The 12800-nt window shown below is 33.9% G+C and overlaps 1 protein-coding gene across 1 annotated transcript in view; it reads left to right on the top strand.

Annotated features, from left to right (window-relative positions):
- The window catches only part of LOC133185623 (transcription factor CP2-like), a 486219-nt gene that overhangs the window by 349415 nt on the left and 124004 nt on the right, over positions 1-12800 (top strand). The window lies entirely within an intron of this gene.

Here is a 12800-nt window from a genome sequence, read left to right as displayed (position 1 = left end):
AAGGTGTATCGCACATTAAAAGTAGGTCACTTTGACCTTCAATTAAGATGCTATGGCCAAATATGGAAAAATCCTGTCCGGCTCACAACTAGAAAACTATTGGACCTAGAATCATCAAACTTGGCCAATTAATGCATCTAAGGTAGAAGGTGTGTTGCACCCTACTTCAAGGTCACTGTGACCTTTAATTTAAATGAAATTTTAAAAAAAACTGTCTTTTATCATTTAAATTACACAATCCCAAAAGATGTAAGAGTATTGCAGTATCCTTATTTTAAAAGATGTTAAATCAGGAAAATACTTATTTTTTCACGACTGTGTGGCCGTAAGGTAAAAACTAATTATAGGTGTGCCATATTCACGTAGGTCCACCAATATGCAATTCCAGAGATAAAACAAATGATGAAGGATTCTGTATTTATTAAACGAGTTTCAATGATGACAACAGATTACATCATCAACAAATCAACAGAATCAACAAAGAGACATATTAAAAGTTATCGAGTCGGATTGGCCGAAGTGGCCTCTGAACTCAGAGTCCTGACAAGTCGGACGTGGCCGAGACTGGCCCTCGTATATTCCAGACTAAAGATTAAAATTATACATGACTATTTATAAGAATGAGTAAATAATTGACAGGTGTTGACATTAAGTAAAATGAGTGAAAGATTCACAGGTATAGAGTATTTAAATATACTTAATGACTCCTTAAGTTTGGACATGAAAAACAAATAATTACACTATGTTATAAGAGATTAACAGTTCTTGAGACATAGCACTCTGTCTCTTTGTAATTCAATTGTCACTTGTAAATTAAATTAAACAATTTGATTCGTTAAACATATCGTGAATAATAAGATATGACAGATAAGAAATTAAAAGGTAAAGTCCAAAATAAAGGGGTTTTTTCTGAAACAGTGAATTTTTCACTGTGATAATACGACTAAAATTTATTTAATAAATTATATGGTTCTTAATAGATATATGTACTAAACCTTAACTGAGCAACTACACAATTACTTTCATTGTTCTAGCAAATGTTAATTTGGTTCAAAGCTGCCAGTAATTTAAATTCATAAATTAATACAATCAAAGTACTAAAGGTACTGAATCGAGGTGACATCTTCCAGTAAAATGTGAAATCTATCTTTGATTTTTAGCTCACCTTGACGAAGTCGAGATGAGCTTATGCTATACCCCCGGCGTCGGCGTCGGTGTCGGCGTCGGCGTTAGCGTCGGCGTCCCAGGTTAAAGTTTTAGGAGCAAGTCCCATTCCCAAGTAACTATAAGCCCTACCTGGACCAAACTTGCATGGATGATGCATCTAGAGATGGACACTACCAAACTTGCTTCGGATGCTGGATCTGACCTAGATTTTCCAGATGAGTGACCAGGTTAAAGTTTTAGGAGCAGGTCCATTCCTTAGTAACTATAAGCCCTACCTGGATCAAACTTGCATTGATGATGCATCTAGGGATGGACACTACAACACTTACTTCGGATGCTGGATCTGACCTAGATTTTCCAGATGAGTGACCAGGTTAAAGTTTTAGGAGCAGGTCGATTCCCAAGTAACTATAAGCCCTACCTTGACCACACTTGCATGGATGATGCATCTAGGGATGGACATGGCCACACTTACTTCGGATGCTGGATCTGACCTAGATTTTCCAGATGAGTGACCAGGTTAAAGTTTTAGGAGCAGGTCGATTCCCAAGTATCTATAAGCCCTACCTTGACCAAACTTGCATGGATGATGCATCTAGGGATGGACACTACCAAACTTGCTTCGGATGCTGGATCTGACCTATATTTTCCAGATGAGTGACCAGGTTAAAGTTTTAGGAGCAGGTCCATTCCCAAGTAACTATAAGCCCTACCTTGACCAAACTTGCATGGATGATGCATCTAGGGATGGACATGGCCACACTTACTTCGGATGCTGGATCTGACCTAGATTTTCCAGATGAGTGACCAGGTTAAAGTTTTAGGAGCAGGTCCATTCCCAAGTTACTATAAACCCTACCCGGACCAAACTTGCATGGATGATGCATCCAGGGATGGACACTACCACACTTGTTCAGATGCTGGATCTGATCTAGATTTTCCACATGTGAGACCAGGTTAAGATTTAGGAGTAGTCTCATTCCCAAGTAACTATAAGCCCTACCTGGACCAAACTTTCATGGATGATGCATCTAGGGATGTACACTAACCAACCTGCTTCGAATGCTGGATCTGACTTAGATTTTCCACATGAGTGAATTTTAGCCATATTTTAACCAAATTAGCATGGATGATGTATCTAGGGATGGACACTTCCAGACTTGCCTTGGATTCTGAATCTGATGTACATTTTCCAGAAGAGTGACCAGGGTAATTTTTTTGGAGTAGCTATATAATATTATGGCCTGTTATGATTAAACTTGCATAGATGGTGCATCTAAGGATGAAAACTTCCAGACTTGCTTTGGATGTTGGAACCAGGGATGGGCACGATTACTGAAAAATGTAATCGATTAATAATCGATTACTTAGAGGAATTTGTGTAATCGATTATTAATCGATTACACCCATTTTTGTCCTGTAATCGATTGTAATCGATTACTTTGGAAGATGTAATCGATTAATAATCGATTACTTCCAAGTTTTTATCTCTTCAAATATCAAAGCAATATTTGAATGGTAAATGTTGATGTTATCCACTGAAGTCTGAATGTGTTTCTGCAGTTCCAGTGCAGATTCTTTTAAGGTTTTATTCTGGCTAATGTTCTTACTAATGCCCAAATGAGGGATTGAGATTCGATAGCCCTACCATGGAAAGTGGAGACATGATTCTTGCAATAAAATATGCCAAGGAATTAATTATTCCTTTCAACTTTGGATCTGAACCTCAATATTTATTGACTTGTTGCAAAAATTATTTAATATTTTATTGTGAATTACTTCATTAGAAGTATTTGGGCTGCCCATATGTTGACAGTTCACATTAAACATTCCTGTACGTGTCTTTTTTAAAACAAAATAAGTAAATTAGATCGAACTCTAAGAAATAAACATGTAAATTAAATGTGTCTTTAAGTAATTTAACTAATAGCACAATTTCATTCTGCATTGAAATAAGTGTTTTGAGAGTTATTAATTTTTATATTAAATAATATTGTTTGTCTTCAATGGAATGAAAGTTAAACATTGGGTAGTTCACAGCTTACACCTCATTATCTGCAATCAGGGATATCTCAGTCAATTAATTAGCCAATTAAGATAAGCAAACAGTGACACACTCCCTCTTTTACAGATGCTTATAACCTCTCACAGATATAAAAGCAACGTACGTTACAATTTTGAATGAAAACATGAGAATGATTTTGCAAATTTTAAAGTTACTAAAACACAAGTTTGAAGTTGTTTCAACATTTTCAGATATGAATAAGTATTTCCATCTTTTTTTTTTTCGAGTACAATGTAGTTTATTTACCAAATTATTTATATTTAATACAGAACTTAAATTTTTTTTTGCTATTTATAATTTTCTATTACAAGACAAAGTTTTTCAACATCTGAAATATGAAAAAGGACATGCTGCAAGAGGACAGTGGGTCAAATGTAAAATGCACACGAAAAATCTATATTTTATTAATAAATGGTTGAAATACACTTCTGAATTATTTAATACTAGACCAGTAGGTCTATAATGCAAATTTTATTTAGAACATTATTAAACTTCTGATAATAAAAGTTAGGAAATCCAAACATTACACTAGGTGGTTTATATTTGATATTTATGTGTAACTGACTGGAAATATATCTCCAAAATAACATCCATTTATGTATAAAATAATCGAAAGTAATTGAAAAAGTAATTATAATTACATTGAAAATTTTAGCTGTAATCGATTAAATTACGATTACAAGTAATTGAAAATCTCTTCGATTACAGATTACTGTCGATTACTTGAAAAAAAGTAATCATTACAATCGATTACGATTACTCGATTACGATTACCCCATCCCTGGTTGGAACTGACCAAAATTTTCTTGATTACTAAACAGGTCAAAAGTTTTTTGAGCAGGTCTATAATTAAATCAAACTTGCATGGATATTGATCTTGGGATGTACCCTAACTAGAAAAAAAATATGATGTGAAATTTGCCTTACATGTAGATAACATTCATCGAGGTGAGCTTCGTAATCTTTGATTACCTATGTTTTTTTTGGGGGGGGGGGATGCAAAAGCAGGCCCATTTAGACATTTTTTTAACTAAATTGGTATAATTAATTTTATTTAATTATATGAAGCATTGTAGACTCAAAATATCTTCAGATCCGTGGCACACTAGTCGAAAATGGTGTTCAGATAACTAATAAAGTTCCATGCATTCTTTCTGAGCACAAAAATGTACAAAATTTTAGAGCTAATTCTCCATATTTCAAGACAGTCATGTCAAAATGGAACTTAGCCCTTTTTCCTAAAATATTGCTTTACTACAGGTATATGCTTTCAAAACCAAATCAATCCCACAATAATTGTAAATAGCCCTTTTGTGCATTTGCTTGAAACTATTTCCAATGTCATTTTCTCCAAATACATTAATTGTGCTTGTAAAAATGTGAAATACCAATGAGGTGCAAAAATAGAACTAGTGGGTATTGTTTTTTTTTTTTTACAAAAAAACACGTCTCCCCTTCTTTACCAACATTAACGAGTGCAAATATATGATCAGGGTCAAAAATAATAATGCAGTGCATCTCAACTCAAATTCTGTGTACAAAATTTCAAGTCTTCATGTCAAACGCATCTCAAGTAATGGTCTGTGTTTTTTAGCTCTACTGGTCAGAGACCAGAAGAGCTTATGCGATAGTAATGTGTCCGTCGTCCGTCCGTCTGTCTGTCTGTCTGTCTGTCCGTCTGTAAACAATTTTTCAAAATGCTACTCCTCCTAGAGTTTTGGTCTGATTTCAGTATAACTTGGCACACAAGTAGACTACACTAAGGTACATAATTCTGTGTATCGGTTTTTGATTTCAATGAACGATGTTGCCATGGTTACTAAAAATAGAAATTTCTGTGAAAAACATTCAAAATGCTACTCCTCCTACAGTTTTGGTCTGATTTCAATATAACTTGGCACACAAGTAGACTACACTAAGATACATAATTCTGTGTATCGGTTTTTGATTTCGATGAACGGTGTTGCCATGGTTACTAAAAATAGAAATTTCTGTGAAAAACATTCAAAATGCTACTCCTCCTACAGTTTTGATCTGATTTCAATATAACTTGGCACACAAGTAGACTATACTAAGATACATAATTCTGTGTATCGGTTTTTGATTTCGATGAACGGTGTTGCCATGGTTACTAAAAATAGAAATTTCTGTGAAATACTTTCAAAATGCTACTCCTCCTTCAGTTTTTATCTGATTTCAATATTACTTGGCACACAAGTAGACTATAATAAGATACATAATTCTGTGTATCGGTTTTTGATTTCGATGAACGGTGTTGCCATGGTTACTAAAAATAGAAATTTCTGTGAAATACTTTCAAAATGCTACTCCTCTTACAGTTTTGGTCTGATTTCAGTATAACTTGGCAAACAAGTAGACTACACTAAGATACATAATTCTTTATATTGATTTTCTGATTTCGATGAACATTGTTGCCATGGTTACTAAAAATAAAAATTTCCTTGAAATACCTTCAAAATGCTACCCCTACAGTTTTGGTCTGATTTTAGTATTACTTAGCTCACAAGTAGACTACACTAAGATACATAATTCTGTGTATCGGTTTTTGATTTCAATGAGCGATGTTGCCATGGTTACTAAAAATAGAAATTTCCTTGAAATACCTTCAAAATGCTACTCCTACAGTTTTGGTGTAATTTTAGTATAACTTAGCACACAATTAGACTACACTAAGATACATAATTCTGTGTATCGGTTTTTGATTTCAATGAACGGTGTTGCCATGGTTACTAAAAGTAGAAATTTTCTTGAAATACTTTCAAAACGCTACTCCTCCTACACTTTTTGTCTGATTTCAGTATAATGTGGCATACAAGTAAACTACAGAGATACATAATTGGTGTTATTGTTTTTTGATTTTGTTGAATGATGTTGCCATGGTTACTTAAATCAAAATTTCTGTAAAATTGTTTTAAAAGGCTACTCCTCCTACAGTTTTAGTCTGATATAATAATAAATCTTGCCACAAAAGAGACTAAACCAAGGATCATTATTCTGTTTATTGCTGTTGCAAAGTTTCAAGTCAAAGTGCTACTTTTATCTTCCTTTATATACAACCAGTAGAGCTACAGTCTCGTCAGAGACTTCTGGTCTTAATTTGACCTTGAAGAAAGTGGTCAAGGTCAAATATTTTGATGCAGTACATTTAGTCTCAATGTTGTCTTTCCTTGTTCCAAGTTTAAAATCCTAATGTCAAAAAGTTCTCAAGTTATGACCTAGACTATATTTTCATGTAAACGATTGACCTTGACTTTATTAATAGGTCAAGGTGAAAAAATGTTGCCATTCACCCTTCCTCTATACCACCTCTCCATGTTCCAAGTTTGAAGTCTTAATGTCAGGGTTCTCAAGTTATGGTCTAGTCATGTTTTCTCTATTTGACCTTGAAGAAAGGGGTCAAGGTCAAAATTTTGAAGCATTGCATCTTGTAACAATGTCTTCTTTCTATGTTACAAGTTTTAAGTCCTAATATCAAAGTGAACTCAAGCTAAGGCCTGGACTCTATTTTGATGTAAAAGATTGACCCTGACATTATAATAATTGGATCAATGTCAAATATTTTGGTGGCATGCATCCTTCCTTCATACCACTTCTGCATGTTCTATGTCTGAAGTCTTCATAACAAAGGATTCTTAAGTAATGGTCTAATCAAGTTTTTTCCCTATTTGACCTTGAGGAAGAAAAGAGGTCAAGGTCAAAAATTTTGATGTGTTGCATCTTATATCAATGTCTTCTTTCTATGTTACAAGTTTGAAGTCCTAATATCAAAGGGTAATAAAGCTATGGCTTGGACTCTATTTTGATGTAAAAGATTGACCTTGACCTTATAATAATTGAATCAAGGTCAAAAATTTTGGTGGCATGCATCCCTCCTTTATACCACCTCTGCATGTTCCAAGTTTGAAGTCTTAATGTCAAAAGGTTCTCAAGTTATGGTCGGATCGTGTTTTTTCCCAATTTGACCTTGAAGGCAGAAAGGGGTCAAGGTCAGAATTCTAATGCAGTGCATTTTGTCTCAAAGTCTTCTTCCTATGTTACAAGTTTGAAGTCCTAATATCAAAGGGATCTCAAGTTATGGGCTAAACTCTATTTTGATGTAAAAGATTGACCTTGACCTTATAAATAGGTCAAGGTCAAAAATGTTGGTGGCATGCACTCATTCTCAATGTCATCTATCTATGTTCCAAGTTTGAAGTCTTAATGTCAAAGGGTATTAAAGTTACCGCCTGGACAAAATTTGGATGACGAAGAAGAAGAATAAGAAAATCGACAAAAACAATATGTCTCCCCTGGAAGGGGAGACATAATTCAAGTCATTGTTTTCACTCATTTTTTAAGCAAAAATTGAATTTCTAAACTGATTTTAATTCTTTCACTTTAAATTACCCCATATCCAATTACATCATAACAACTTCAATCATCACTTTATGAGTCTGACAGTTAATGCCTGCCCGAAGCAGCCATGTAGGAAAATGTCATATTTAAAGAAAGGCAATTATAACGCATTCTAAAATCTGACTTATCAAATAGACAGTGGATTAGGGGATCCATTGATGGATTTAGTCCAACAATTCAAAATCTATGCCTGTAAGGTTTCAAGATCGAAAGGAAATTATGGATATGTGAAATTATGGATATGTGAATATATGAATAGAGGACTGTATTTCTTTGTAAACTGATTAAAATTAACGTTTTAATATTTCCAATCAATCTTGCAAGTGCTCTTGTTTACATATTAGCAACCTATCTCTGATTTGATCCTTGCTTTCTAAGGTATCACGTGTTAACATCAAGAGTAGTGAATTGTCCAGAAGAGTGAAGATAAATAAGAAATTGCAAATGGTAGTGATCAGAGGGGGGGGGGGGGGGGGGCATTGAAGCTGGTCAGCAGCTTACGAGGCTGACTTACGTCACCTCGAAAAAATTGTACATGGATAGCATACATACATGCACTTGAATATCACAAACTTATAAGACACCTAATGATGAAAATAATTAGTAATACAATTTTACAATTTCATTTCATGAAAAAAATACATGTATTCTAAAACATCTTGTTTTGTAACTGAATTAATAAGTCAGAATTGTCATCGCAGCCAAACTACTCTTAATTGTCTCTGTTTTGTTTACAATATCAATCACAATAACTCTTTTCTTTAGATCTGTTTGTTTATTATTTGTAGACTGAATCATACACAAATATTGGAGCTGACCATTGTCAGCTCCATAAATCCAATCCAGCTTTTTCCAACATGCCCTTCTAAGATAAAACACCAGATAACAAAATTTTCACGTTTATCATTAAACATTTTTTAAACAAATTTCTTTTTTTTTTCCACCCCCAAAGTGGCAATTCTTGGTCTTGGCTTTTTTAGGCAATGAGTAAAATTGATGTAATTTTACTGAATGTTAATTACAAAATAATTTTACAATGGAAATGCCATTTGTGCATTGACACCAAATTGGTATAGGTCATAAACACATCATTGCCTGACAACAAATAACTAAATAATATATATGTGCAAATTTATTCTTTCCGGTAAGCGGCAAAGAACCAATTTGCAAATTATTCAAGTTGAAATGTAGCAAACTGCTCAATAATTTTGAAAAAAATTATATATATATATACCTGTCCTAATTCAGTCATTGCAAACAAATGCAGAAAACAAAGTTCAAAAACTCAGATTCCGGTGCAGAGCGGCAAATTGAGACAAAAATGTACACTTCAAATTGAGTGTCAAGTGATGTAAAATGTACATCTTTATTTAGTATACAAATTTTGATAGGAACAACCCACGCATTGTTCATCCATTATAGTCCATTCTTTGCCAAGACTGCTTTTTGTTAATGCCATTCATAATGAAAGATTTCTGTTCATAGGTTTATCTCAAACTTCACTAGTTCCTCGGATTACTTATATGAACTTTTCACAAAGAAAATCTTTGTCCATTGGTTTATTTCTTTTTCTCACCAACACCTCGACTGATTATTGTAGTTATTCACAATGAAAGTCTTTTGTCCATTGGTCCATCTCAAATTACACTGATTACCACCACTGATGTTAAGTTGAAACCTGTTTCCATTTTTTCGACTTTCAAATGATTAGTCCAACCCTGAAATACAAGATACACAGTAAAAATTATTAAATTACAAGGGAACATGGGAGGGAGGGGGGGAAATTGTTTTCTTCTGCTTTTCATGGTTGATTGCTTTGTCAGATGATGGGAAACAAAAGTACACTATTGGTGGAACCGAATTATACAGAATTTCCGGAATCAAGACAGAATAATGATTCACGCTAAAATAAACGGCTTTATTGTTAAATCAATAAATCTTATTATTTGTAGACTGAATCATACAACAATATTGGAGCTGACCATTGTCAGCTCCATAAATCCAATCCAGCTTTTTCCAACATGCCCTCCTAAGATTAAACTCCAGATAACAAAATTTTAAAGTTAAAAACATTTTTTAAACAATTTTCTTTTTATTCCACCCCCCAAAGTGGCAATTCTTGGTCTTGGCTTTTTTAGGCAATGAGTAAAATTGATGTAATTTTACTGAATGTTAATTACAAAACAAGCTAATTCAGAGAATTTGTGTCCCCCGCTTAGGGAAAAAAGAAGAGCATGCGCAGTTGGGGGGGGGGGGGTCACACTGCCCCCCTGTATTTGTAGAATTATTAAATGTATACATGTATATTGAAGCAAATTTAAAAAAAGCCAATATGGATATAAAGATTTGATTGCTTATTCTTTAATATGTGTACATAGAAGATTCTTTTTAATATATACAGAATATTTATCACGCTGTAGTAATGATTTTATGAGTTTGTACACACCAGACATCATAACTTTTTCATTTCACATGTTGAATAGTATCATTTAGTAAATCCAAAAAAAGAAAAAAAAACATTTAAAAAAGAAAGAGAATCGTCCGGGGATTGAACCCTGGCCTCTCGCTTGCTAAGCGAGCATCATACCATTAGACCACAGAGACACTTGAATATACAAGAAATTAAATGCAAACATTAAGTCACATATAATTTTTATTTTCACGTTTGATATTGTCAAAATTTTAATCAATACATGGTGTCTTATTTAGCCTTTACTAAACAGTTCTAATATATGTAATTAGAATATAAAGTCCGCCGACAACCTGTATTATACGTAATTATTATAACACTCCACATGCCCCTGTGCTAAAAATAGTGCCAAGCGACTTTTAATACAATAAATAAATAAAATAAAAAACGGGGTGCGTAGTTAGAATAATGACCCTCACCACAGTTAGAATACCCCCCATATACCCGTAATGTAGCAGAAAATTGCAGAATCGCTCCGAAACGATTTTGGAGAAAATTAATGAAGTTGCATTGAAAATAACAGTCAAATTAATCAGAACAAACCTTTTTGAGACTGTAAATACCTTTCATCTAAAAATTTAATCCATATTATGGAAGAATTCAACACTTTTTCACCCACGTTTTTTACTTGTTTCAAATTTACACACCATGTTGACATTCGGAACACTCGGGATTTTTCATAGTAAATGAACTGAGTTAGAGTTATCTCCCGTATTTTCTTCTGCTACATTGACAATACACGAAACGCATTCTATCGTTAAACCGGGTCCGTAGGACATTTATCATTTTCTGTCTAGGGGTGGGACACTTCGAGAGGGGTGAGAGAGGCTATAGGGAGTTATGGTATAAAATTTCATTTCAAAAGCTTCTTGAGATATGGCCCGGAAACAAAAGTGTTACACACAGACGGAATTTATGAATTTATGACCTTGAACTTTGACCTTTTGACCTCAAAATCTATAGAGGTCTTCCTTAGGCCACAGGGAGTTGTCATGTAAAATTTCATTACAAAAGCTCAAAGAATTCGAAAGATATCGCGCAGAAACGAAAGTGTTAAAACAGACAAAATTTATGAAGTTATGACCTTGACCTTCGACCTTTTGACCTCAAAATCAATAGAGTTCTTCTTTAGGCGATAGGGAGTTGCTATGCAAAATTTCATTGCGAAAGCTCAAAGGGTTCTCGAGATATCGCGCGGAAACAAAAGTGTTACAGACAGACAGAAATACAGACGGACGGACGGACAGACAGACCCAAATTAATATCCCCCACTTTCAGTGAAAGCTGGGGACAATAATTTTACAATGGAAATGCGGTTTGTGCATTGACACCAAATTGGTATAGGTCAAAAATACATCATTGCCTGACAACAAATAACTAAATAATATATAATTTCCAGTAAGCGGCAAAGAACCAATTTGCAAATTATTCAAGTTGAAATGTAGCAAATTGCTCAATAATTTTGAAAAAAAAAAATATATATATATATATATATATATATATATATATATATATATATATATATATATATATATATATATATATATATATATATATACATACATACATGTCCAAATTCAGTCATTGCAAACAAATGCAGAAAACAAAGTTCAAAATCTCAGATTTCGGTGCAGAGCGACAACCTGAGACAAAAATGTACACTTCAAATTGAGTGTCAAGTGATGTAAAATGTACATCTTTATTTAGTATACAAATTTTGATAGGAACAACCCGCGCATTCTTCCACATGGCGAAAATGGCCACATGCACCATGTGGTCATTGCAGCCACCACCACCAAATGGGGGAAGCGGTTAGTTCTTAATGCCAGGACCATGCCACTTTAAAATTATGTGACTAATAGATTTTTGGATAAACAAGTATCCCTGTACTTTTAAATTGTTCAATTGCTGCACAGATTGTATTCAAAATATATTTCATTCCCTGTTTGGGATAAATGAACTCCATCATTTTCAAAAAGCAATGCATTCTTGTAATTTATATCTTGATATTGATGTAACCTCCCCCATTCTTTACTGTTGCTGCAGTGGAGCTATTCAACCTTGTTAAAGTTTTGTTCATTGCATCAATATTTTCTGAATATCTCCAGTTTCTCCTTGGTAGCAACTGAGACCAAATTATCTTTGTATTGGGTAATAATGATTGAAATTTCCCCAGAGTACTTTCAATGATTTGAATAAGAATTCTCAAAGAGATGTTACCCACATCATTACCACCGCAATGTAAAATTATGTAATGTGGACTGTCATTTACTTTCAACAAGGACTTAATTTTGTTATACAACTCTGACCATACCATACCCCCCTTTTCCTTGCCACCACATATTTATACTCCGCCTTTGAAGTCCTAGGCATACTCCACCTGGCCTACTCCTGGCTGCAACAAATGCTCTTTAGACTATTAAGGACCCCACCACCCAGACCTGAAACTCTGAAATAACATTTTAATCAACCATGATTTTAAATTCAGGGTAAAACGAACATAATCATTAGATTCCGATGTACAATTTGTAAGATTTTGATTTCCACCGACCAGCTTTTACAGATTTGATCTTCAGACATACCTAACATTGCCGAATTAGTGGCTGTCCCTATTCTGAATGAATGTGATTTATATCTACTACTGTCTAATCCTACTGCCTTTAAAGCTTTGCTTAAAACTGT

The sequence above is a fragment of the Saccostrea echinata genome, unplaced genomic scaffold (assembly GCF_033153115.1).
Source record: "Saccostrea echinata isolate AGI-Se365-2 ecotype Australia unplaced genomic scaffold, CSIRO_AGI_Sech_v1 ptg000001l, whole genome shotgun sequence".
Lineage (NCBI taxonomy): Eukaryota > Metazoa > Mollusca > Bivalvia > Ostreida > Ostreidae > Saccostrea > Saccostrea echinata.
This window is presented reverse-complemented; position numbering and strand designations above follow the sequence as displayed.